General features: G+C 39.9%; 1 protein-coding gene across 6 annotated transcripts in view; it reads left to right on the top strand.

Annotated features, from left to right (window-relative positions):
- ZNF536 (zinc finger protein 536) overlaps positions 1 to 24233 on the top strand; it is a 476434-nt gene that overhangs the window by 158739 nt on the left and 293462 nt on the right. The window lies entirely within an intron of this gene.

Raw genomic sequence — 24233 nt, 5'->3', positions numbered from 1 at the left:
CATGCTGGAAAAAGAATTGGTGCAATGTGCTTGCAACTTATTAAGGGTCAAGACGGTGACATAGGGAAAGGATCAAATGGGGTTCTTGAATGACACTGTCAATAGAAATGTGGACATTTCTTCCTGTCAAAAATGAAGGCAACAGTAGCAAGTTCTACAGAAGGTGCTTATTTAATACTAAGCATGATGGCAGGTGGGAATCTGTCCCATTCATCTATGTCTGTTGCCTGGTGAACATACAAGATTCCAATTCACTGGGCAGAACTTAATGTCCCAAGAATCTGTTGGTGGTTATTGGAACTGTTTTGGAATAAAGGCTTTTTGCTCTACAACATGTAGAGTTCCAGGGCAAGTTTCTATAAACTTACAAAAAGTATTCATTTAACCCATGTATGGTGATAGTTTATTTATTCTGTTTATATCCCTTTCTCCTTGTATAGGAGCCAAGGGGACTGCTTTTTGTTACTTACACAATATTCTTTGTACATAGAAAGTACATAGTGTGCTTATTGTGTTTGCTCCTCATGGTAACCCTGTATGGTGAATCTATTTTACTCCTATTTTGCATCTGGGAAACGGAGGCCAAGAGATAGCAGATAGCCGCTGATATGATATAGCAAGTCCATGGTCCAAGCAGAATGTGAACACATTTTCCATAAACCCACTCTAACCACTTGCCTAGTTGTAAAAATTTTCCATGCATTGTATACGGCTGAATATTTGCTTCCTGGTTGATATACAGGGTTCTGACACTTTGTGCACAATTTATTTTTCCATTTTTTATAAGGGACTCAGCAGCGTTTCCAAAACTATGGAGTGGCCTACCGGAAGAGATCCGTTGCATTACGATCCCAGAGACCTTTAAGAAGGCACTCAAAACGGATCTCTTCCAGTGGGCTTATCCATCGGATTTTATATAAATGCCGATGACAATATTCCACTCTTGACAATGACCACTGACTACGGAAAACTGTTTTTAGAGAACTAATAGGAATTGGAAAATTCAATATTAGTGTTTTATTGATTGTATTAATATTTTGTTCTATTGGTATTATTTTGTATTATATTATTGTTGTAATCCCGCCTCGATCTTTGGAGAGGTGGGAAATATAAATAAACTTTATTATTATTGTTATTATTATTATTATTTATTAGTATTTTCCTGAAACTTGCTGCTTTAATTTGTGATTAAGTTTCCTAGTCCTTACTGATATAGGAAATTGTTTCAAAGGACACACAGCTTTTTGACTGCATTTTCGCTGGAAAGGAAGTGGCTTTGATGAGATTCATCACATGATGATGCCTCCAATCCCTAACTGCTCTGTCCCCAACCCATCTCTTTTTGTTCACAGAGGAAACCCATGCCAATCGTGCAAGTCCCCAGCTGTGAAGTGTCACTCCCGGAGCAGTTGCACGATTGCCAGACACATGGCATCAGTGTCCGCCCCCCCTCTCCTTGGTATTCCAATGCACTCTGGTTAGCTTTCTTTCTTTCTTTCTTTCTTTCTTTCTTTCTTTCTTTCTTTCTTTCTTTAAAAAAACTTTTTAGTACTTAAATCATGTCAGCAAAGTTCTGGAATTGTACCCCCCCAAAAAAAACACAACAAAAAAAGGGAGAAAAACAAAAACCGCTACCAAGGGTAGGGCATAAGGCAGGGAGGTGGGATTAAGGGAAAGGTTGGGAAAAGAGCACAATGGGGCAGCAGTCCCGGTCATATGACTGAGGAAAGTGCAGTGATGGCTGCCTGAAAGGCAGTATGTTACCATTTTATTATAATTAGCATGACTGTTGTGGTAAAGACCAAAATTGTTCAGTAAAGACCAAAGTCTACAGGTAGAGCTTAGAAACCACCATGCATCTTCTGTAAACTTCTGGTGATAGCATACAGTGACCTCATGGCCCATTGTTTTGGCTGATACTACTTGGTCCACAGCTGCTCTGTGTTCACCACCTCTTCCTCCTGTATACATAACATTTTAAATGGCCTGAATTCTAGGAATGCTCAGATACCATAACTGGCTTGATGCAAATTGAGTTAATTCATGGAGCCTGTCAACGTGGACTTTCTTGGCAGATCATTTGTATTTGGAGTATGGAGTATGTCTAGCTCTTCAGTAACCGCATTCTACTTTTGAGAGCCTCTGCTGTTATTTTGAGCAGTTTTTTGATACAACCAAATCAAAGTGAAGATGTGAAATAGCTTTTCTGAAAGCCTGAGCCTGGGTCATAAATTATTCTACACCATCATTCGTTCACATAGTAAAACCATACCTCTTTGCCTGACATTACTGAAATAGAGAAAAGGGAAAGTTAAAAATAAAATGAAACATTTAAATCTTGGCTGTGGAGAACCCTCGGATGACAATCTAGGCAAGTTGATAAAAGCGGCTATCAATTACAGTTTATTATTAATTTATTAAGGTGTTATTAATAAACATTAGGATGACAGTGTCCTCATGGTTCTTGTAAAAGTGGACTTCTAAGAAAAACAAAGATAAGTCTTTATGAGGGGGCATAAAAGAGCCTAGAGTAAAATTGCCTAATTCTGCACTCATTAGTTACATGTCATCACTCCAAAGCCTATAGGTCTGTTCAGTCGAGTTCTTGGTCAGCAAACAAATTCTTCCAATAGACAAGCAACACCAGTTGAAAATGCTCCTTCTGTATCCTTTGATAGACTTTGGGTTCTGCACTGCTGGGCTCTCCACTGCTGTGTGCAAGTCAGTCACCCTTGTTAGGCACAATTCAGTTTAGAAGAAAACTAATCCCTCTTCATATGCTTAACTTCAGGGAACTTATTGGAATTAACAGTAAATGATACTCCTGTATTAATTTACTAACCAGACATTAGCGGCAATTCATAATATTATCAGCAATGTGCTTTGCTAAACAATTATGGTGGCAACAGTGTATTTAACTACGCTGTATTTTGGAGGGCAGTCCTTTAATAAGGTAAGTGTTTTGCTTCCACATTATGTCAAACAAGTGATCTCAACTGCCAGTCTGCTTGGACTGGGAAATCACTACCATTGCCCGTAAGGTTTAGAGATTATGTGCCAAGCAAGGGAATTGCTGTTGAGTGTATTCACCCTTTGGGGAAGTAAAATACAGATGGGGGAGTTCTGACCCTTCTGAAATATAGCTGTTACATTACTGGCAGAAATTCCGCTACAGGGATCAGATCAGTACTTCATGCAGCCGTTGCAAATGACTGTGATCAACATAGTAGAGCATAAGATAAGAAGAATGGAACAGTGTGAAAAGAGTTCCCTTTATGTATTTTTTAAAAAACATGCATGATTCATTTTGCTTAAAAATAAAATATGAGGGCTTGTATCTGGTTTGTACAGTATGCCTTAACTTTACACCTTGGGTCTTTTAACATCTGAAGAAGGTTAAGTACAGGGGAAAAAGACAATATTCTGCAAATCTCTTGATTCTTATGGCATCTATATATTTTGCTCAACCCAAATGCCCCCAAACACTCTCTTGGGGACATGGGGGCATTCTCACCATCATTTATAACCCTTCTCGGCCCTTCTCAGGCATTTTGGAAGAGAGAAAAAAGAGGGTGCTTTGTTTTGTTCTGTTCTTGCAAAATTTTGCATTGACTCTTGGTGGAAAAGCCCTATAGTTATTTGGAGTCCAAATACATAATAAATGGCTTATTTGGTAACAAGGAATATAAATGATAATGATAATCATGATGTTGATTATGATAATGACAGGCTTATTTGGTAACAAGGAATATAAATGAAAATAATGATAACAACAGCAGCAGCAGCAACAACAACAGGAACTTGGCAATGCAGATGTCCCATGTAATGATGTATCCAAGACATGATGGTAGATCTCTTTTACCTGGGAAGCTCTCTCTGGTAAAGATCTCTTTTACCAGTGCCTGGTAAAATTTCATGTTTTTTACAACTGAGAAAGAAGAAAAAGTGGGTAATCAAAAGTAAGCTGGCAAATGACTTTATACGGTTGATGTTACCTTTGCATTAGGCCTACATTTGCAGAAGTATCTAAAAGGTTTTCAGAAGGGTCCTCTGTTGAATATGACCATATAGAACATTGGAACTAGGTTTACTGCTTTGTTGAACTATAGTTTGTTCTTGTTGTTGCTGTTGTTGTGTGTTTTCAAGTCATTTCTAACTTATGGTGGCCCTGAACTGAAGCTATCATGATGTTGAAGTCGAAGACTTTAATGGCTGGCATCCATAGTTTTTTGGGCGGGGAGGTTTCAGGCTATGTGGCCATGTTCTAGAAGAGTTTATTCCTGATGTTTCATCAGCATCTGTGGCTAGCATCTTCAGAGAATGCATTCTCTGAAGATGTCAGTCACAGATGCTGGTGAAATGTCAGGAATAAACTCATCTAGAACATGGTCACATAGCCTGAAAAACCCACACCAAAAAACCTTTCATGGTGTTTCTTGAAAAAGATTTCTTCAATGGAGGTTTGTATTTGCCTTCCTCTGAGGCTGAGAGCCCATAGTTCTATCCTTTGAAATCCTGGGATTGACATTTAGGGAGGGGGATATAACATTCTCACCCAAAGAACTCCAGTGCCTCACCAAACTACAAAACACAGGGTTCCAGAGGACAGAACCATGGCATTTAAAGTCTAATAATAAGGTTATAATTGTGTAGTGTGAATGGGTCCGAGAGAGAGTGTGACTTTGCCAAGGACTCCCATTGGGTTTTGGTGGCCAAGCAAGAATTTGAACCCTGGTTTCCAGAGTCCTAGCCCAACAATCTAAATGCTATGTCATGCTGACTCTCTTTTACCCAGGAAATCCTCACTGAATTGCTAACATTTCAAGGTTTTTACAGCTGGGAAGAGGATAAAGGTAATGTTGGAATAATCTGAAATTGTTTGATACTCCAGATAAATCCATGAAAGCTGTAAAAATGGAACATTGACTAGCCCCAGGGTACCAAAACCACTACAATGACAATAAAACCAGGATTTCAATCCTAAGGTTTCATAAAAGACACCAAGCTAATGATAGCCCTGCAATGCTAATTGTGCAGATTGGCTGAAACAGAGCCACAGAGCAGACAAGACTTATGAATTTTTTCCTCATCCCTGATTCTGCCTGTAACCACTACTGTCCTTTCAGTCCCCTCCACCATGATGGCCTCTAAGAGCAAGTAATAACCCAGATTTTTTGGAGACAGCAGACTTTCAGAGGGCATTTGCAAGGCAGAATGAAGAGGTGCGATGTCGGTTAAAGCATGCCAATTGGTTCCTACAAAGCTCTCCCTTCCCACTTTCTTCATATTCCTACAGTATGAACAGATACAGGTTTCAGAAACTCTTTTAGTTGCAAAAACCAGCAGTTCTTCCATAAAACGTCTTTAAGTGTCTACAGGGCTTGGTGTCCATATGAGATTTATCAGCATTCTTTAGAAGGACTCTGTTTCATGTGGGTGTATGTGACCAGTGGTTTCTGTTGTTGCTTCCCCCGCTTTCCCCATTTGGATTTCCTTCCTCCCAGTGTCCACTCCATCTCCTTTCTTGCCTCAAATGTCAAGTTTACCACAGCAGATCACTAAATATGATTCTGCCTGTTTTGAAAATGTTGTAGGACTGTAATGATACCCTGGCTTTCACTCAACAAGAATGCATCAAGCTAATGAAAATGCTATTAAAATAGCCATTGTTTCATTCTGTATTTACGGCATGGTAGTGAGTGATGTGCCATTAACGAAATACACCAGCGTGCGCGCACCTGCATTTTAGAATGTGTGTGGGTGTGGGGAAGGAAAGGATGCAAAACTTGCTGTCTTCGGAGATGGCATTGTAAATCAGCGGAAGACTATCTTGTTGCATCTGCCTCGAGATGGAGATGAACTTGAAGCAAGAGTACCAACAAAGGGGCAAATGTGCTTTCCTCTCATTCCTCTTAATGGGGTGTTAAAAAATTTTTAATATAAAAAAGACCTTCTGTTATGACCATATAAATGTTAGTGCTGTTAGGAAAGTGGTGCACAGCTTACAAACTTGGCACGACTCACTGAACACATGCCTTTTAAAGTATATTAAAAATATTTATATAGTTAGTATGTAGTACTATCTAGCACTCCTTTAGGTTTTAAATAAGAATAAACACACTTAAGAAAATTCTTCTTTCCTTATTAAAATCTCCACGTTGTTCTTTAGCCTATTGATGTCTTCCGTCATTTATGTTTGTCAAATAATAGCATGTCCCTGGTAGTCTAAATTGTATTCTTCACTAAAAAAACAACAACGGATGGCTAGAAACACAGTAACTTTTACTGAAAAGCCTCTTGCAAATTCAGGAAGGTCAGCAATTACAGATTGGTTGGATAAGCAAGTGAAGGGATAAGAAAATCTCTTCCCTTGTAACTGTTAATACCAAATATTTGCATCTTTTGCCTATTAAGGTATACTGTGGTGGCAGTTCCACAGGCTAAACTCTGGAGAGTTTACTCAAGAAAGAAATACACAGATTTTACAGAATGCATAAAAGAGTCAATTGTGCTAGGAGAGCTGGCTGTTGAAATTGCATCTTTTAGTTTATAAGAAATGATTTGTTTGCTGTTTTTCCATACCAGAAACTTTTAATGAATTCCAAGTAGATTATTGGAGTTTAATGTTTGGATTACAAGCTGTTCCTCGGCATTTTTACTCTCCTTTCTAAAAGCATCAGATATGCTTGTCAGTATTCTGTGGTGAGGGAGAGGCACAAGGACACAATTTTCTGAATTACTGTTTGGTTTAAAGTGGGAATCAGCATCTTGTAGAGGTTAGAGCATTGGATTAAGGCCTCAGGAGACCAGGGTTCAAGTCCCTGCTTGGCCATGGAATCCCACTGAGTGACCTTAGGCAATATCCACACTCATATTCTCAGAGGAAGTTCAATAGCAAAGAACAAATCTTGCCAAGGAAACCCGAGGATATCACCTTAAGGATACCACAAGTTGAAGAATGACTTGAAGGCACACAGCAGCAAAGCATCATACAGTTCAGTAAAAGCAAATTGGAGCAGTCATGGAATAGGACTTCATAGTTCAGATCCCCATTCCTACAACTTAACTGTACATCTCAGTGCAGAAAATTACAGGGCTCCATGTAATTCTGCGTTGTGTCCCTACCTAGATAGGGGCCCTGCAGCTCCAGTTACCTAACCACAAAATTACTAATGATGATAATGATGAGGATATTGATATTTATGACAAGAGGACTTGCAGTTTGGGAATTTGGGAGTGGGGGATCAAGGAACATAATGCCCTGAATACTTTCAGGTGATCTATATGCTGCTAATGGTAGTGGAGAGTGTATATATAATTCCAGAATACCTCACTACAACATAAGAATGCTTGATTTGACCAATACTCTAGTGAAGTATTCTTTTGTCATTCTCCCATACCAGATCCCTTTGAGATGCCCATAAGCAGGACATGAGTGCAATTGCATCCTTACTCTACTGTTCTCCACCAAATGACATACAGTGGTGCCTCGGGTTACGAAATTAATTTGTTCCGCGGCTAATTTCGTAACCCGAAAAACCTTCGTAAGCCGAATTGCCATAGGCGCTAATGGGGAAAAAAGCCGCGGCTCTGCCGCGGCTCCATTTAAAACAGCGCCGGAGTTTTTTCGTAACCCGAAAAAACTTTCGTAACCCGAAACAATAAATCCCTATGGGATTTATTCGTATCCCGAAAAATTCGTAACCTGGGTATTTCGTATCCCGAGGTACCACTGTACACAGTCATTTTGCCTCTAATGATGGGCAAGTCAGCATGGCATAGTGGTTTCATTGGTGGGCTAGGACTCTAAAATTCACTGGGTGGATTTTTTAGCCCACAAAGAAGGCAATGGGAAACCTCCTCTGAACAAATCTTGCCAAAACAAACAAAACAAACAAACAAACAAACAAAAACAACCATGATAGTGTTGCCATATGTCTGAGTTGACTTGAAGGCACGTAACAACAAAATGGCCAATAGCAATAGCAAGTACATTTCTATACTGCTTATCAATGCACTTAAGCACTCCCTAAGTGGTTTACAATATGTAAAATTATTGCCCCCAACAAGCTGGGTACTCCCTCATTTTAGCAACCTATAGAAGGATGCAAGGCTGAGTGGACCCTGGAGCCCTGCCTGGGATTGAATTCACAATCTTGTGGCTGTGGAGGTATAATGTAGCTAAATCAACTAGTGACCACTCGTACCCTTATTCCTCATTATTTTGTCTGATTCCCTTTTAAAACCATTCACTTTTGTGGTTGGCATCTTGTAATGAATTCTCCAATTTAAGCACTAATATAACTTGAGGAATGTAAGTTCTTTTTGAAGAAATTTGTTTGTCCTCAATTGTCCAGCAGTCTGTCCCATTGAACAACACCAGATTCATTATTATGGAAGGAGGGGGAGCTATTTACCCGGTTTCTGCAACAACTTCCAGGACCAGACCCAAAGATGAATATTCTTGAGGTCATATGTCTCAGATTGTAGCAGATAATACTGGCTATGAAACTGATTGTAGATTTTCTTTTTGTCCCTTGAAGTTTTCAAAGACCACATAGGTTCACTGGAGATTATGGTCCTTCAGGTAGCCTGGATCTATGCAACACAGAATTTAGTTGCTCTGATTTTTGTGGAGGTGTTTTACATTTTACATTTACAACTATTTTACATTTCTCTACGTAAGCACATTTCTTCATGAATATATCAATAGTCAGGATATTGCTATGGGAAAACTGAAAGGTGGCACATGAAACATGACTTGCGGGTTGCCATAATTGTCCACTATTACCAGGGACAAAATGTGGAACAAATTCTAGACCAAACTGTAGGACAACTGCAGGACAAAACTCAGCCCAAAATGTAGGACATTTAAGAAAAATGGAGGACCTTAAATGTCCTACATTTTGGGCTGAGTTTTGTCCTGCAGCTACAGTTTGGTCTAGAATTTGTCCTACATTTTGTCCCTGGTAATAGTGGACAATTATGGCAACCCTGGGTTCTCTTCACAAAAGTTCAGGCAGAAAATACTGCTTTGTTATGACCAACAATATGTCTTGGCCCCCCACTTTCTAGTTTATTCAGAATAATAATCCAGCTGCTTTTTGCCATGAATAGCTGGCCAGACATGTGTCAAAGTTTCCACATTATTATTATTATTATTATTATTATTATTATTATTATTATTTGCCATGCCTATCTACCATCTTAACTCCATCCATAACTTGGATGAAAAGTTGGTGTGTGTTTTTTAAAATTTATTTAAAATCTCTGTATTCCCAGCATTGTTTGCAGAGTTGTTGACCATTTCAAAAGCAAACAGATAATTGCAGAAAGCATTCTTACAAAAAAATTTGTGTGTTTCCTCTCTCGCCCCTTCTGAAATCAAGTCCTGTCTGCGTGCGAAATTATTTTTAGCCATCACATAAATGGTCTTCATTATATTTAGACTGTTTCCAATTATTCACCTTTCCCATGGGCTAAGAAAAGGGTGGAGAAAAAGCACAAAACCATTTAGCAGTGTGCCTCTTGGAACAATGATGCGGTTATTATTTTGCATTGCACCGAGTTCCAGTTTTGAACATAACGGCAGAGAGAAAGTAGTTAGCATCCCCCCCCCCTTCCGACCTCCTCTTGTCACCTAGACATAGCCAATCCTGGGTTCCTAATTAATAATATGAGCTGTGACATTGTGTTGCTGTTGATGCCGAGGCCTAGCGACTAATCTTTACTTGTGCCACACATTCCTTTCTACCACATTTCTGTGATATTAATGGTGTATAGTAGGGAAAGAAATGTGTTTTATTCTCGACTCTAACCCTGCTGTTATCAAAGTAACTTCCAGCTTATTAGCGACAAAAGACTTTTATCCTTTGTGCTGCCCTATTCGCCAGTGCTTCCTGAATTAAACTGCTGTTTCCTGTTCTTTATATGCATGACCACATCTGGGTAGCTTGCTCACAGCCCCACTGCTTAATAACAATCACCTTCCCTTTCAGTCTCTGTTGATTGTTTCTAATTCACTCTGACAGATAGTGCCTGACAACTTGCCTGCATTTCCCTCCCTCCGTGACCTGAAGTTACTCACAGCACTTATATAGTCTGTCATTTTTAATATTTGATTTCATTTTAAGTTATGTGTTTTACTGAGAAGATGAAACCAAAAGGAAGAAAGGGGAGAAAAGGAGGGGGGCTTGTAATGGAACATAAATTTAACACTCCTTGCTATACAGTGCCTGCCACCTAAAGGACGTTGTGTGTGTGTGTGTGTGTGTGTGTGTGCGCGCGCGTGCATCCATGTGCACAACTTATTTTGTGTAAAGATGATGCTTTTGAAAATATATATCTTAACATTCTGTTCCACCCCCTATAATTACACATGGCACATGTAATTGCTCTGGCTTCTTTCTCTTCTCTTCTCTTCTCTTCTCTTCTCTTTCCTTCTTTTCTCTTCTCTGTTTATAACAAAATAGCATCTACTTGAATGGAAGAGAGTAGTCCTTTTACCCAGAGTAGGTTTTCCCATTCAGCTTTCCTCACTGTGGCTGCGTCTGCACTGCAGAAATAATCCAGATTGACACCACTTTAACTGCCACAGCTCAATGCTGTGAAATTTTAGGAATTCTAGTTTTGTGAGACATTTTGCCTTCTGTGTCAGAGAGCTCTGGGGCCACAACAAACGACAATAGCCATGAGACATAGCAGTTAAAGTGGTGTCAAACTGGATTACTCCTGCAATGTGGACGCAGCCTGTGTTGAAAACAAATATGGACTGGCCTTTTTCCCCTTCAAAGAGTAAAGCAACATTTGGGAAATGATCTTTTGGGAAAGGGTTAATCACCTTTTCTCTACCTACTAGTTTACATTCAGGATTCCAGCCTCACACCATACTTTGTTGTTGCTGTTGTTTTTAAAGGTAATAAATGCATATCCTGTATAGTTTGGCCTATAAAGCCCTAAATGGCTTGGGCCCAGGATACGTAAAGGACCGCCTCTCCCCGTACATTCCGCCTCGCACCCTCAGAACGTCTGGGCAGCAATTACTGAAGGTGCCTGGGGCTAGGTTAGCCTCCACCACACGGAGGACATTCTCCACGGCTGCCCCAGCCCTTTGGAATACGCTGCCCACTGAGCTCCGCTCGTCCACCACCCTGGCCCAATTCAGGAAGGACTTGAAAACCTTCCTGTTCCAACAGGCATTCCCCGAATAAAAATCCTGTGGGCCTCCCTCCTCTTCCGTGGCCAAGAGGTTGGGCTATGGGGCTTTTTGCTTGTTATTTTCTGTATGACCTGCTGTATTTGCATTTTAACTCTTCTTGTCTTGTTGTTTTGTATGGATTGTATTTTAACCTTGTTGTAAGCCGCCCTGATTTTAAGAAGGGCGGGATATAAATAAAAATTTTATTATTATTTTATTTATTAAGTGTGATCATTTAATGGACTAAGAATAGAAATCTGCCATATTTACAAATATTCTATGATAGCATGCTTTTTGGAATTTATGTTTCAGTGGAGCTGAATAGGGAGTAAGCCTAAACATGATTAAAATAACATCTTGAGATTTGTTGGCAGAATTATGACATTATACAACAGAAGTCAAAGACATGGCTGATTATATTTAGTCATTACATGAAATTCATGTCCACTCCCATTGCCAACATCCCACAACCTTCCCTTCTTCTCAAGCCCTGTGTGGGGATTTTTCCTTGTCAAATTTGCTTTCTGTTTTATCCATCATTGCTATTGTGATAGTGATTTATTTATTTTTTAAAACATATCTTATTCACCATTTTGTAATATGTAGGTCCATTCAGCAGTTTGGGGAGGCATGGCTTACAGATGGCAATTATTTGAATAATGCCTAGGTTCTCAAATTAGACAGGAAACCTATAGGGATTGTAAAACAGGTACATTGGGTTCCTAAGCAAATCTAGAAGCTACTTGTTTTTAGTTTTTACCTGAAGGCAGCCAAAGGCTGGGACTGCTCCCTTCTGCAAGCATTGCACCCCTTTCACTTTCTGTCCCAAAGTGAGCTCTCTAACAGCTGAAGGAATCAGCTATCTGATTCAATGTCCTGTTTGTTCATTGCAGGCTCTGCAATGTAGGATGCACCTACAGCATCCTTGAAAGGTGGCTATCCAATTTTTTCCTAAATACCTCTAGTGAAGGAGAATGCACAGCCTCCCAGGGAAATCTGTTCCCTCTCTGAACGCTCTTATGGTTAAACATTGCTCCTAATGTTTTCCCAAAATCTGCTTCTTTGCCATTTCCATTAAGTGGCCATGAAAATGTGAAACAACAGAGAACAAATCATCTACTTCATGTTTAAAGATTATGTCTCCCCTTGATTTTCTTTCTCTTGGCAAAATATACCGAGGCATTTCAACTGTTCTTCTTGAATCTTGTGTTCCAACCCATCACTATTGGTGTTTGGTCAGTCTAAATGTGAATGGTTAATTATCAGATTAGGATAGACATAAGGCTAAAAGGGACAGACCACATCATAAAAGGTAGGATCAAGGATCTAGAAAGGATGGAACACTGGACCAAACTTAGTATGATGAAACTCAGGGTCGAAACAGATATGTTTAAATGCCAGATTGGGGCCATGGCAACTGTACAATGCAGCCCTGACCCAGCTATTTGCCAGCTCAAAAAGAGGCATCAAAATGCCGCTCCTTTTTGAGACTGCAATAGGGCATCTTTCTGCCACCACCATGGCTTTGCGGTGCTCTGGCAGAATGAAGCATCTAAATGCTGTACCACTGAAACACTGTGAAGCCAATCCATGTGTGGGCAGGCGGATGGCTTCCAGGTGGTGTTGTGGTGGCATCAGAACATATGTCATGTGTACGTCATGCCCCCACACCGCCTGCAAGGCAACTTTTAGTATCAGTCTGTACCAGCCATAAGTGGAGATAAATGCAAAGTCTATCATTTACCAAAAACAAAAAAAGTATAAGAGATTGGAGGGGAAAGGCTTAATTTAAGAGTAATACATATGAGAAGGACCTAACCGTTTTAGCAGATTATAAGCAGAAAATAAGCTATTACTGTGGTCTTGTAGCTGAAAAAGCATATTGGGTTGCACTAGCAGAAGCAAAATACCTAGATCAGTTGAGAACTCCTCTCTGTTCTGTGTTATTCGTTAATATTGTATCCAGCTACAGGTACCCCATTTTAAGCAGGACACTGGCAAGTTAGAAAACAGAGATCATCCTGATGCAACAGTAACTCAGACATTCAGGAGTATGGGGCGAGTATATATATTTATTTCAGTCAGGCATTCCTTGTGAGGAAATGCAGTTTCATAGCAGTAGTTCTTATTTGCAAGTGAACATATCAGATGTCAGTTGGTGCTACACTTTCTCCTGTTTTACAAAAGGTGTTGCTTTCATTGTCCCCCCCCCCTTTCAGTGGGCCAGGTAACCTCTTTGTTCCTTTCCCCGTGTGCAACATCTGGGTAATTACATGTCTCTAACTCACATGGGTGTTGTGAGAACTAATTGCTTAAAGTGTGCTCAGCACTTCCATCACACAAAGCACCATACAAGTGCTAAGCCGTTACTAGTATAATTATTGCTATTTCTTATTATTATTCACTTGTTTGTTAAATTAAGGATGCTGAAGGCACAGCGGGAGATTTGCCTTCAGGGGAACATCCAGGTGGATCTCTGCATACTTTGTTTTGAATGTAAGCCTTCATATAAACTTAATAATGTAATGGCAGTGATTTCATAAAATGGGTTGTACAACAGAACTGCAAAACCTTTTTAGAGAAAAAAAGTAAAAATGGAAGAAGTGTCTTCCAGGAATGCCTGAATCCTAACATCTCTCTTACTTGTCATAACCACCCTCTGGTTGCTTCATGGCTATGAAGATCCCAGTTACTGAGTCTTGCCAAAGTCTGATGGGAACTGTGTTTTGGAAATACTAAGAAGCCCTTGGCATAAAGGCTGTACTGTCCCATCTTTATCTCTTCTAAATGGTGTGTAACAGAACTTTCTAATGGTATAAAATAACAGATTGCTTCTGGTCCCAAACCTGGAGCAAACTGGATATTTTATTTAAAGAAATTATTACATGACTTGGATACTATCAGAAGCATGGCTAAAAAGAAATTAAGCCTCGGCTTACATTCTATGACATATACATTAGATTCTTAACTTTTCTTTGAATATTTATTTATTAAATGTCTACTTGGGCCCATTTAAGATGTCTTATTTTGAAGGGAGAACAAATTCTCTGTCTGTAGTTGAAGGCAGGCAGGCTGAAACAAATGCTTGCCTTGTGATTAACACATGGAGTCACTTATGCCTTATGTCTGGCACTTATACAAATATCCATTGATTAGAGACATAATCAGTTTACTGCTGTGCATTTTTGTGCGGTCCAGTTCTATCAGTTTAAAGTGAAAAGGGGTTGAAACTACTTGGTTGTCAAATTGTGCATGTCGCTTATCTGTACATCCAGATGTGTGTGTGTCAAGATAAAGGAGATGGCTCTGTATAGCGTGTGCGTGCGTGCGTGCGTGTGTGTGTATAGTGGACCCTTGCTATCTGCTGGGGTTTGGTGCCAGGAAACCTCTCCTCCCATCAATACCTAAATCTGTGGCCCATTAAATACAATGGAGTAGGAAAATTTAAAATAGCAAGTTTGTTTTTTGGAATACACACACATGTGCACACATACTCACAGACCTCCCCCATTTATAGCTACAGTGCAAGAAGCAAAAGTCTGGGTGCCTCTAATGCTCACCTGAAGCTCCAATTCCTCTCTGTATTAGAATTTTTTCCATTCATCCAGTGGAAATTCCCATTGCATATGTAGAACACTCCGGTTCTCATTGAATGTGGAATTCCCTATGCACTTGGAAATCTATGACCACCACCTGTGTTCTTCTGAGCAGCTGTGTTAGGAATGTATTACTGTATAAATGTTCTTGGAGACATTTCTTTTTTAAAAAAAAAAAGGTATTATTGCCATAAATTTGATTGTAATTTTTCTGTAAGAAATAACAATGGATTTATTATCAACCAGGAAATAAACAGAGCCTTTGCCAAGTCCTGTCTCAAAGAAGACACCTGTGCTTTGAAAGCTACATGAAAGGGAGATGACTTCTACTCTCAAAAAGTTAGTGAGAAGCTCTGCTTACTCGTTTTTTTAGGGAGGGGTTTGGTATTTTTTCTGTGCAACGAATTTCTCTTCACAACACAATGTTTCCATTTCTAGAAGGTGGCTGAGGCAGTAATTGGGAAACAAGACTAAATATTAGTCTATCCTAGTAAACTAAGAAGGGCTGTAGTAGCCTATATTTTCTTAGAATGTTACGTGTCAATCCAGTTTCTAGATGAGGAGTAAATAATATTTTCATTTGTTGATTAAAAATCAGAAAGAAATACAGTATCCTGTTGTGTTCAGGTAGATGAGTTATAGAATCAGTTTTTAAACTGGGGTACAAAAACATTTGATCATAGTGAAAACTAATACAGCAGACCCTCTGTATTGTCAGGCTGCCAGTCTGTGGATTTGGCAGCCTATGTATTGCCATTCCTGTCATGGACTGCCCTGCGCTGGACTTAGACATACAGTCAGAAGACTCAGACTCTGAAGACATGGAGGAGGCTGAGGCAGATCTGGGGTTGCCTGCATCTGAAATCCCAGAGGAGGCTCAAGAAGCTGCAAAGGGAGAAACAGACTCTAGGCTGCAGGTGCTAGGACCTGTGGAGCAAAGACAGGTCAAGGAGTCTTTGAGGCTTCTTCCAGGCTAGAAGCCAAGAGGAGAACTAATAGGTTTCATCTGAGAGAAGCTGAGGCCTTTTAAAAGACCTCCAGCAGCAGAGGTTCTTTGCAGCTGACATTTAGTCTTGCAACCTTGTTGTTTCTGTGTTCCTTGTTCTTGGATTCATGACTGGTTATCTGACATCTGGATTTGCCTTGTGACTACGCTCTTGCATCTGCCCTTTGTTGTGACTGACTAATATTGTGTGACCTTTGGGCTGGAGTCTGGACTATTCCTTTGTACACTCCCCTGCTGTGCTGTCCTCAGTAGAGGTAAGCACGACAATGCCCTATATTATTCAGTGGTACTTATGGCTCATTACAGAGTGCCCAAAATGGGCACTCTGCTGGCACCGCTGGTTGCTGTGTCTGGGACAAATGGCGCAATTCCTGGACACAGCAAAAAGAAGCAGCAAAAAGCGGCTTCTTTTTGCGCCCCGGAAGTGGCGTCGCAAGTCACTAGTTGTACACTCGCGGTGTCACTTCCGCTGTGTGACGTGTGGACGCTAGGCATCCATGACGTCAAGATGGTGGCGCCTGTGTAAAATGGGCGCCGCCATTTTGTACGCACCGAGCGCGTACTAGGGTTGGAGCATCCACACTGAGTGCATACTAGGGTTAGGGACATCCTTTCTAACCCTAGTACACGCTTGGCGCATATTTTACGCCTGTGCGGAATGGGCCTATGTATGCCCTGATGTATCAGAGTGCATATCACTGCAATTGAATAATATGGGGCACAAACATCTGTGGGTTGTTTTTTTTTTTGCCATCAATGGTAAAGCCTGGAACTAAACCCCCATGGATGGGAAGGATCTGTGGTATAGTAAAACAGTGATCAGTGATTACATTTTGCAACACAAAGATTTTCAAAATTAATTAATTTATTCAATTTGTATCCTCTATTTCTCCCATAAAGAAGTTACATACAAACTTTAAGGGGAAAAACCCAACTAAACAGCAATACTATGTAAAAGCAGATAATTAAAAATATAATTAAAACCCTGTCCTGGATTTCTAAAATAGGCCAGGTAAACACATGAAGACAGTGATCTCAATAGTTCCTTCTCCCATTAGTTCTGTTGTGTTCTTCATGTAGAGTGTGAAGAAGCATCTCTTAAGCCCATTTATATTCATTTATTTATTTTAAGTATTTTTTTACTCCAACCACAGCCAAAAAGTCTCCTAGAGTGGCTTACAAATTGTTCATCTGACAGTTCCCAACCCTCAGGCTTACTATCTAAATAAGACACAACGCACAAGAAAAAAGAGGATGACAGTGGGAGGCATAGGATTATAACTGCCTGTTCATCTCTCTCTCTGAGGCCAGAGTTGTGGCTGTTGGGATGGATGGAGGGCCTCTCATAATCTCCTGAGCCTAGTCATGATGGAGTATCCCCTTCTTAGAAGGCTGTTCTTAATGTGAAGAAAATAATAAAGGAGGGGAGCCTACTGTCCCATCTACTTTGCCCCAGTGATTTCAAACAGTAGCTTCATATTTTTGAACAACATGGGAGACAAAATAGAGCCTTGTGGCTTAAAGGCTGTGGGAGTCAAGCAAGAATCCCCCAGTGCCACTCTCTGGGACAGTGCCTCTTCTTTCCATCTGACAATGCTAGTTGACTAGGCTCCATGATCAATGCTATCAAAACTGGATGATCACCTCCCCTGCTTTCCACCTTTAGTTGGTCATCATTGGTACCAAACCAGACAGGAATGAATGTTTCTTCTGAGAATGCCTGAAGTTGCCCACCCCACCACACACTCAAGCACCTTGCCCAAGAAATGGGATATTAGTGGTATTAGCTGACATGTGCCCGTGTATCCAGAGATATCTTCTGCAGAAGTCCCTCTGCAGCCTCTATCAAATCAAAAGGTGCCTCACCTTCACACAGTGAGGCATTTGCCACACTCTGGACCCACTTGATCAATCCATCTTTGCTAGATCCTGTGACCCAAGAGGATCAGGGGCCAAGATTACATGTGGTGGGATGAATCAATTCAAGTGTCTTATCCACTTCAGCAGATTGGAATAACTGCTGTTGAACCAAAGAACATATTTTTGCTCCTGGGTCTGCTATTACATACCCCTATCCTTACTCCTTGATATGTAAACATGTATGTAGTCAGGAGCCATTTCAGGTGTTTCTTTCAACTGAAACAATCTTCATGAAATTTATTTAAAAATCTGTTAATAAATATTAATATATCTATTGTCTACGCAGAAATATATGCCTGCTTGGAAAGAAATCCCATTAGGTTCAGTGGGACATAACCCCAGTTAAGTGGCTGTAGGATTGTAGCTTAAGAGAAGAAAACCTCCCTAATAGGTTGAGTAGCTATAAAATAAAGTAATTTTATTATTATTGGTATATAAACTTGTTGGGTGCCTGAAACACAAAGCAGCTGGGCAATTTAGCTAGCTCCTGGATCCAATTAAGCCAATCTATGTTGTCGTGTCCGCAGTGGGGGGAATGGCTATACCTGGGAAACCAATGCATATTATTTTGTTACATACTTGTGGCATGTTCATGGCTCAGTGCTGTATAGATTGCTGAAACTTTAAGTCAGTCCATTACTGCTTTTCTTAAGACAGATAGTTCAAGTCTTTTCACATACATATGGGATTCCTAGTTAAAACTGCTACAACTATTACTACTAATACTTCTTCTTCTAAATTGTGTTAGCTATTCACACCACTGGATGGTTTTAATGTACTTTACTTTTAGCACATGCCACTGATTAGTCAATTATGTGAGGAGAGAGTTGAGATAAATCCTAATTCTAACCTAATCCATCACCCCTCACTTAAATGATTACTCAAATTATGATTCACTCTTTATTGGATGAACTTGGGCAAACTTGTTTGCTTGTCTGCTGATCTTTCTGTGTCATGCCATATGTGTGGATTCTTCATACTTAGAAGTAACAAGTCTTTATTACTTATGTGTTTGGGCCTGCTAGGGGTTCAGTAGACTGCTTACACATTTACCTGGTCCAGAAGGACTGCGGTGACCCCAATAGTGCCATACCTACACGAAATAAGGACTCAAATTGTACGGGGTGCCATACATTTCCCATGCCCAAATTCAAATCAGTTCAAAAGGGGTTCATGCAGGGACGTAGCCAAGGGGGGAGGGTTCTTGGGGTCCAGACCCCCCCTCCATTAGAAAAATGAATGGTGTGTGCTGCTGTGCCATTGCACCCAAGCCCCATTATAATGGTGGCACTTAGTCTGGACCCCCCCCCCTTCCTAAAATCCTAGCTACGTCCCTGGTTCACATTTTTCTTCTCATCATGCCAAAGCCTATCAGACAATAACCTTATTGTCTTCCTGTTAATCTTGCCAGATTGCATTTTCATTGGTTACCTCTCCCATCCAATCCTCTTCCCCCATTGAGTGATCATGAATAAGGGAGGGCTATCTAAATGTCGCCTTTCCTCTCCTGGCTACCTGTTTGTTTATTTTTAAAAATGTTTTTTTAAAGAATTTCCTAATACACACATACACACAGAGAGACACAAAAAGGGGATGGAAGCTGCTCATCTCCTTTGCTGTGATAATTGGTAATGGCGAGATGCGCAATGGTTGCTGTCACTCCCTCCCAAGCAGAGCCCTGCTGTGAAGTTCTTTCCGAAGTCAAGCAACAGTGAAAGGGTCGTGTGATTTGAAGGAAACTGTAGATTGTTACAACAGTAAAAACAAAAACACCCAGCAGTTTTTAAAAGCATTGGAATGTCTAATTCAATTTACCTAGTATCAGCAAAGGTATAATGCACTGCACATTAAAGCCTGTAGTAAGAAAATATGGTGCAAAGCACACAGTCCTGTAAAAATTTCTGGCTAGGCAGACTTAAAGAGGCTGATTTCAATTGGAATAGTACTCCAGTGCTATGCTGCCACCACAGAAAAAGCCCTGCTCCTTGTTCATCGGCACTAGATATCTCAATATGGCAGCAAAAGCACGATCTCTCAATCTTAATTTTCAGTAGATCTGTATGCGTGAAAGTAGTCCTAAATCATAGTACATGAGTGGAAATGATCCTAAGAAGGTTAGGATTTAAAGCTAGGACCAATGATGTGAATTGTTTCTGCCAGGGAGTAGTAACTTATAGGAGCCAACATAAATTTGGAATGATATATAAACACAAAGGTATGTTTGTCATGTCATCTGATCTTGGTCGGTGGTACATTGGTTAAAATGAACACTGAATTGTTTCTATGATTTCCCCCCTCCCTTATTAGGATTTAATGTTTCCAGTGCTTTCCCATCCCCAAGTAAGGCAACAAAAATAATTATACTCCAAGAAAATGCATGCTTTAAACTTTGCTACAATGTTTTGTCCATTACTATACTAGCCATCAATATTTGTCCTTAACCAGAAGAGGAAGCCAAATCCTGTTTTTTTGTTGTTGTTTTCTTCATTTAGCCAGAGAAGAAAGAATAATATAGCAGCACATTAATATTCTGAATTGCTTCTTTTCTATGTGTTTATTTATAATAACCAACTGTACATTACTTTGTAAAAGAAAGAAAAAAGAGGGACCCCAAAAGCTGTGTAATTGCTTTTTAATTTCAAATTCCAATCCCTTTGTATTGTATACAAAGGTAGTATATTTCTGTACTTATTGTTCACAGCGCTCTGTGTTTAGAAAAAAAATACACGACATTCATTTCAAGAAGCTGTTATGGTATTGATTTTGGTAAAGACTTCCATTAACTGACCAATCTAAATCTCATAAGTGATGTCAGGATAGTTATGCATTTGCTTGGTTCACATAGTCAGCCATTATGTTAGAATGCAGGCAGTGTTGGAATATGGCTGTTAAATTATTTCTAAATACTGAACCCTGAACAGCTTAACAGTTCCGCAGTTTGAGACTGACACAGAAATGACAATCTGCCACCTCTTTGTTTTTTAAATATTAACATTGTATTGGGATAGTATTTTTGGAGTGAAAACCTGTGGCACGAGAGGATAAGTGATATAAACAAAGGCAGCTGGGCTGCATGAAATAATGGAACAATAAGGCCCTTACAGCCGTTCTCATCACTCCAGTATGTTAATTAGCATTCTGTTGTGGCCGCAACCCTGAAAACATGTAATCTGTATTGGTGCACTGTACAGCTGTGAACACACATTCTTTTTTGTGAGTCCCTTGAGTTTGTCTTGCCATTGGCATATGTGTCTGGGCCAAAAGTCAAACCATCCCTACTAAAGTACCTAGTAGAGAAGCGTAATGCATCCTTATCTCTTTTGATTCTCTTTTATTATTATTATTAGCCTATGATGTCATTGTGTGACAATCATCATTTCCATATTTAATTTGCTTTCCTTTTAAGGTGAGTTCACATAAGTGACCAAGACCACTATCCTGTTCTATGGTGAGACTGTACAAAGACTCAGATTTGTACCAGACTCCAAAGAAATCTACATGGACAAAACTTGCCACAGGTGGCTGAGAAACATTATCAAAAGTGAAAGGCCATTTCAGCGTTGCTAGAAAATAAAGGGTAAATAAAGACAAGATATTTAATGTTGTACAGTCTTCGGTTGTCAACAGGTTTTAGACCTTAATTTTGCTGGTTGGGGCCCTGTACAGATAGGGCAACCGCACAGGCATGGCGATGATCTGCCATAACACCCTGGAGTGGCACGGTGATGTCTCTTGTGCATGACCTGTTTGGACGTGGTGCACAAGGCATGTCATTGGTGCATACACTGTGTCAAAATGGCACCCAGGGAGTATGGAATGGACAGACGCTCCGCTCTCCCGGGCTGTAATTTCAGCCCCAGGACAGCGCTTTTTGCCCTTTTGTATCGGGCCTTACTTAACAAATTGAGATATCCACTGTCAGATTTGCAAATTTTTATGGATATCTGACCGGGTTTCCTTTCAAAACTATATGTGGCTAGCCTTAACATCAGTTCACATTGTTTCATGCCATATATGTGGGCATTTCCCTTCTTTTATCACCTTGAAATGTTGGTTTGGCTGGAGTGTTACTAAAGCAGAAAGGATGGAAAGTGAATGTTCAGTTTCAGAAAGATCTGTGAGTTCATTAAGGGTTTATGTCCCATGTCATCAAGAGAGGAATGATTCTGTGTACATATTTAAGCCAGTTGGGCTTGTGACTAGACATAGTCCTTGTCCTTTGGGAACTTTTGTCATGCCAGCTGCTCCCTGATTGTGAATGCTATGTAGTTAATGATAAGTGCAGTAAGCTGATCTCTTAAGGTCTGTTTTACAGGGCTATTGGTGTTTCCCGTGATTATAGTATTTCCTGTGGAAATGACATAAATTGTGAAGGATGACTGCCTGTGCTTAAACACATACATGCATTTAGGAAACTGGAGGAGGAAAAGAAAACAGGGGCCCATGATTTAAGGATGTTTAAGTCTGCCATTCACATTTTGTGTGTTTATTTCACGAAGCACTGATACAATTGCCACAAGAAGTGTGAAATGGCTCATACAACAGAGAGTTTGGCTGCACCTAGTTAGAGTTAGTGCTCAATCTTTGATCCTCCAGATATTAGGACATCAATAGTCCAGAGCCCCAGCCAGCACAGCTAATGGTCAGGGATTGAGAATCACTGAACTACTGTAGATGTTCTTTGTGAATGTATACAGTTCAAAGTCACTGCCTTTTCTCTATGAAGTCCCCTCCTTTCAGTTTTTAAAATTTCATCTAGCATTCATCAGGAGTGCTGAACACTGGAAGGATGTATGCATTAGGTTTCAGAGACAGTTCTGTAAGTGACCAAAGAACTATGGAGTTATGTCGCTCGCCAGAAGCACACAGCGCAGACAATCTCTTAGAAGCCAGGGAATTTTGTAACACTTGAACTTGTCTGATAAAGACAGAGGAGCTGGGTAACCCAGCTGAGTTACCTCTTAAGTATAAATCTTCATCTACTCTTTGTAAATCTTTTGCATCAGTGATGTAGTGGCTAACAGAACCCCCTTTAGCCTGCCTTTTGCTCTGACCATGATACCTTGGGTTGGGAAAAACCAGGGATGTAATTCTTCACTCACTTTTTTCTCAAAGAAAGCAATGAGTAATTTTAGCAGTTTTCTTCCAACTGCAAGAAAGAAAACCACACAGTTTTCAAAAACTATTTGTAGTTCAGGATGTATGCTTCACAAAATTTGCTCATGGTTGTTTTGCACAGAAAATGCCAATTTCTGCACAAAATAAACATATGACCTAGGCATTTTCTGCATACAAAACAGTATTTTCTGTGTAGAACAACCATGTGTGAATTTTGTGCAGAATAAGTCTTGAACTGCAAAGAATCTCATCAGTAAAGGATTCTTCTTGCCAGGGTTTCGTAACACTCAAAAACTGTTTTTTTTAACCATTTTAAAAAATAAAATAAGATTTTCTTTCCATTCTTATAAAACGGTCATATTTGAGTTATTCCTTATATACTAATACAAAAACTACCACAAACATCAGCCTCTTCTCTCCCCCAAATAGATCCATCCAAGCTTTTTTGATGTTCATAACTTGGATAGAAAGCATAGAAATACTTTCTTGTCTGCTTTCTTGTTTTATTTTATTAAATATTTACCCCCTCATTGATAAAAGCTGCCTTTGGGCAGTTTGTAGTTATTAAACCCCAAGAGAATCAATAACAAAAAAGTGAAACAATAATTCAACAAATTTCTGTATTTAAAGTAGTAACATATTAAAGGTTCAGTAATAATACTGATGATAAATTTAACAAATAAAAGATTTAATGCCTGTCACAAATACTTTCAATATTTGCTTGCTTGTTTTTATTTTATTTTAAAGGCAGCACTCTTTTAGAGCTGAATAGTATAATAAAACTATGATCAAATGAAATATCAAAATAAATTGAACCCAGATACAGTGGGTCTGCCGCATCGGTGAGCTAGTGATCCATGGATTTGACCTTCTGTGGCTTGTCATGCTCCATATTATTTGATGGTGGTGTGTGCATGTTGTACACAGTGATGCAGATACATGCACATTGCCACCCAGTGAACACAAGCATTTGTGTTTTTCCCCCCAACTGCGCTGTGTGTAATGGAACCCCTATGGATGGGAAGGGTCCACTCCAGTTGCATAGAAACAAGAACACACTTAATCAATTCCTGTTTTTCAGGAAGCTGCTGGTACAAAATAGTTATCGTGTGATATGCACCCACTGTTGAAGCTTTTGAACCATCTTTATAGACAGCCCCATGTAAAGAACATTTATATAATCTAGTCTCAATATCAATAAAGCATGAATAAATGAAGCAATGTCTGTCTTTTCCAGAAGGGTTGTGGTTGTTGTACCACCTAAAGAAGCACTTGTGGCTACCACTTCCATCATCTGAGCTTCCCCAGGTAGTCCAGAAGGACTCTTCCAAGCTGCCTGCAAAGTGGATACCTGTGAAAGTACTCTCTGTCAGCAGTCTGTACTTATAACCCAGCA

This window comes from Sceloporus undulatus, chromosome 8 (assembly GCF_019175285.1).
Source record: "Sceloporus undulatus isolate JIND9_A2432 ecotype Alabama chromosome 8, SceUnd_v1.1, whole genome shotgun sequence".
Classification (NCBI taxonomy): Eukaryota; Metazoa; Chordata; class Lepidosauria; order Squamata; family Phrynosomatidae; genus Sceloporus; species Sceloporus undulatus.
Note: the sequence above shows the minus strand (reverse complement) of the source record. Positions and strands in the feature narration are given on the sequence as shown.